Genomic DNA, 4,646 nt, shown 5'->3' on the forward strand with positions numbered 1-4,646 from the left:
TGGTTTAGGCACAGGACACTCCCTATAAAACTTGAAGAGCACACAAAGAATAGAGAAATCAAATAGCGGTAGTTCCATTTGAAAAAAAATAATAATGACACTTTGAAATTTGGAAACATTACAATTTTTTGTGAACGCCCTGTATCACTAAATCCAACTTTCTCATTACCAAAGTGTTTCCTTTTATTCAGATTAACATTATTGATCAAATGTGTTTCTTAACTTCAAAATCAAGACCATAGCCTTGCTTATGAGCAATTCTTCCGAATAATTTGGTAACACTGCCAAAAAACCAAACAGTAAGTAGGTTTCCATATCGGAACAACTAAAATTATACAGGGTGTTCCATTAAAAAAATCAGTTGTCTATTGCCACCGTAAAAATGAGACACCCTGTACATTCAAAAATAATTTGTGTAGATGCGCAACCATCTATGGTCTTTTCGTTCAACATTGACACGATATTATCCCGGAAGTCGCTCGCATCTTAAGAAAAACATAGATTGTAGACCGGAATGAGGTGTTCTGTGACCGGCAATCGTTAATTCCTTCTTCTTGAAGACACCACAATCTTTCTACTGGAATTCATTTATCCCCATAGCTTTACCCGATTTCATATCTTTCATTGCTCTTTCCACTTTGGTATAATGCTGCCTTCTATATTATCAGAAGAGACTGATTCTTTCATACCAGTTCCAGTTGCTTTGGTTTCCATGTTTTTTTGTAGAAATATACCATATTCTCTTTTCATCGTCTTAGAACTTCTTTCCCTTCTTCCAGTACTTTTCCATTCCTGTCTTCTACCTCATTACTGCAACAGATCTTTAATCTTTTTGTAAATAATATCGTGCTCCCTATCCTATCAAACCTCTAATTGTTTTTCCGGTATATCCTTGTATTTAGAAGTTGCGAGCAAACCACTATTTAAATTAATACAACCGTTTAGAGTTACTATGTTGACCAACAATTGGACGTACTTTGTTACAGCTTCACTAAGTAATCATTTGCATTTTAAGTTTTCTTATTTGTTTGGGATTAAACGGAAATTAAAATGTTTTTACAACGACGAATTGACCGAGTTCAAGTCCTTGTGAAGGTGCATGGCAATATACCTTTGCACAGCAGTTTCAACAATGGTTCTTTGCACAAGCGAAAATATGTTGACGCCTTAATTAAATCGTCCTTGCCTGTATACTATTTCACTTTATGCGACGAAAAGTGTTGTTCGATAGTGGTTACTTTCTTTGAATTTTTCGCGATAATCCGTATTTTGGGAACAATTAACGGAACTCGCGGTTTTTAATTTTACGTTCCACAACACCAATATTAGTGGCAACCAAACTCGAAACTGGTTAAATTCTTTTACCGATGATTTCGCACTAGTGACAACTCTTTCCCAAATTTAACTAGGAAAAACTCGTGGCACTATTTATTATCGTAATCTCGACGGAAAGATAAAACTCACGAGCTGCGACCTTTATTTCTCGCAACTAAAGATCTAATCAATTCATTTACTACTGTGCAAAACTCTGAATAGGTTGCCAGCTTTAATCTAATTTTTTCAAAATCTCTAGAAAAATGATTCCCCCCCCCCCTTTTTTTCTTAGTAGTTAGTATCAACCAAGACGACCATTTCTAATCATTCATTTGCTACTCAAATCACGCCCTACAAATCAAAGTAGAGTCTCTCACATATCCTTCAAATCTGCAGATTTTACGGTATCCATACTACCCAGTGATCTCATGCCGAGTTGGCATTGTAATCTGACAGTACCAATTAAACAGATCAAATACGATACAAGCCAGACTTTATGTGTCTACCGGTTTCCTAAAGTAATTAAGAAACAAAGATCCTATAGAAAACCAACACGCAGAAATATCTACCAAATCTTTATCGATTTCTGTCAAAAGGCCTAAGCAGTTACAAGTTTTTAAAAGCCCAGTAGGTAATTAAATTTTTTGCACAGAGCTTGTTTTCCTAAATGAGTACGTGCTCATTTGCGATTTTGATCTCACATGGTCATAGAAAATGTATGTATATTTAATTCCTGGAGTTAGACGCATTTTCAATAAAATTTAGCATACGATTTTGCTTTCTTTTGTCATACAGTATGTCAAATTAGCGCCTTCGGCTTTAATCATTTTGGAATTGGTTGGTCACTCCGATGTTCATCTACGAACTCTGCTAAGCTACCTATTGTGGGAAACAGGTATGCTTTTCCGTTCTCGAGTTCACCATTTACAGGTAGGCAAAAGTGTGGTTTTCGGTCCAAGGCTTCCGTGGTTAATAAAAGACTATGGTATTATTTCTTATTTAGGTAGCCTTGTTCTATACCGTTTGCCATCAACCGGAAAAACGAATATATCGAGTGCCTGAATTGTATCAACACTGCTGAATGTCAAGTACAAGAAATTCTCATGGCACCGCATCCCTCTTATGAATGCATATGTGCATTGACGAGATGCAAAGCACAAAAATATCTTGAGTATATACGTATATGAAAATCTGGCTTTTATAAGATTGAGCCATGTGCTGTCATTGGCAAGTCGAAACAACTGGGCAATATGGTAGGCAGATTGTGGGAATTGAAAATAACCGAAGCTAAAATAACCCAAAACTGCGATCGGTAACATGCTGCTTACAGATTTCGTCTACTACGGGGTACAGGAATAAGTTTCAATGCGAGAAACGGCAATTTTAAATAACCCCGCGCGCGCGATGAAACGAAAACTTGTCCTTTTCATAAGATCGCCCGAGTGAGTCATCAAAAAGGATATATCGGGGGCGCCTAGCGTCGCGGCGTGCACCTCACCCAATCACGCTAATGGAAGCCACGCTTTACAAGAATGCCATTTCATTTTCTCGAAGGGGATTTGACGATCCCGTACTTAGATTACATGTTTTATGGATTGCCGTTAAAAGTACGGGCACTGATTAAATCGACGCATTAGACTTAATGAAATGAGAAGACAAATTTTAAATTGCCAATTACAAGAGAAACTCTATGACATTCGCATTTAAATGGAGCGTAACACCAAAGTGCTGAAAGAAAAACAATGACCACGCAATATCGACTAAAATTGTAACTTTTTTAATTCGACAATAATTACCTTCTTGCGTTAACCGCAAAGTAGTTGGAAACGGTACAATTATTGCCTTGTGGCCATAAAATTTTAATTTTTTGGCATAACTTCTACATATTATTCATCTGGGTTAAAATATCGTACCTAACGTGCATCAACATTTCTGCTGTTGGCCTGTTGATCTATAATTCCGAATTAATTGCCTGTTGAGAAACAGAAACAAGATTCGTTGAAAGAAAACTTCTATGATCAAAATATAGCGCAACTATCGGAAGTTTCGATATTGTGTTCAAAGCTGCTTATGATTCATTTGTAAGATTTTGTGGTAAAAATTCATTATTTAAAACAAATGATCAACCATACGCGGTAACGTAACTTTGACATACCTACCTTAATTTTGGCAAAAAGATTAAGACTTAATTTCATTGAGAATACGTCCCAACGGATTAACTAAATGTCCAAAAATTGAACGATACACGCGTGGCGCTAATTTTTAAATGCGGATTTGAAAATTTTCATAAATCACAGCTTTTTAGCTTCCTAGCATGTGCTAGGTAGCTATTGCGATAGCCGTTTTTTGAACATTTCAAAATTTCATCAAATGTCGACGTTTTAGACCATTTTAAGCAACTTTTAAAGAATAAAAATTTTTTCCGTCTGTATGTACGTACGTACGTACGTACGTACGTTTGTTGGCAATTTTCTGAGAAAACGGCTCGACGGATTTTGTTGAAATTTTGTATATATGTTTTAGGCATACCGAACAGAAAAATAACCGGCCGGATTTTTGAAAAAAAATTTTGGAGCGCCGTAACGGCATCGAACTTTTTTTTTCAAATAGCAACCTAAAATTTTTATTCTATTATTTGGAAGACCTTATTTTCCTGTGTACAACCTACAAAAAATTGGGCCGGGTTATATTATCAAAAAACGGAGAAAAAAAATTGTCAAAGTCAAAAAATTGTGTTGCATATGTGCAAAACGCAACGATCTTGTTTCTGAAGCAATTTAAACGAAATTTCTATGGTAAGTCCCTTTAATAAAAGCAAACAAAATTCATGCGCAAAAATCGTGTTGCGCAAAAATCGTGTTGCGCATGCGCAGAAATGAAATTTTCTTATTTATGGAACAATTAAAACGAAATTTGGATGGTAGGTCCTCCTAATAAAAGAAAACAAAATGCATGCGCAAAAAATCGAGTTGCGCACATGTGCAACATCCAACTTTCTTATTTATGGAGCAATTTTAACGAAAATTGGATGGTAGGTCCCTCTAATAAAAGCAAACAAAATGCATGCGCAAAAATCGTGTTGCGCATGTGCAGAAATGCAACTTTCTTATTTATGGAACAATTTTAACGAAATTTAGATGGTAGGTCCTTTTAATAAAAGCTAACAAAATGCATGCGCAAAAAATAGTGTTGCGCATGTGCAACATCCAACTTTCTTATTTATGGAGCAATTTTAACGAAATTTGGATGGTACGTCCCTCTAATAAAAGCAAACAAAATGCATGCGTAAAAAAACATATGTTGGCAATTTTTGGTTTCAGCTAGGAAGCTAT

This window comes from Photinus pyralis, unplaced genomic scaffold (assembly GCF_008802855.1).
Source record: "Photinus pyralis isolate 1611_PpyrPB1 unplaced genomic scaffold, Ppyr1.3 Ppyr1.4_LG9, whole genome shotgun sequence".
Classification (NCBI taxonomy): Eukaryota; Metazoa; Arthropoda; class Insecta; order Coleoptera; family Lampyridae; genus Photinus; species Photinus pyralis.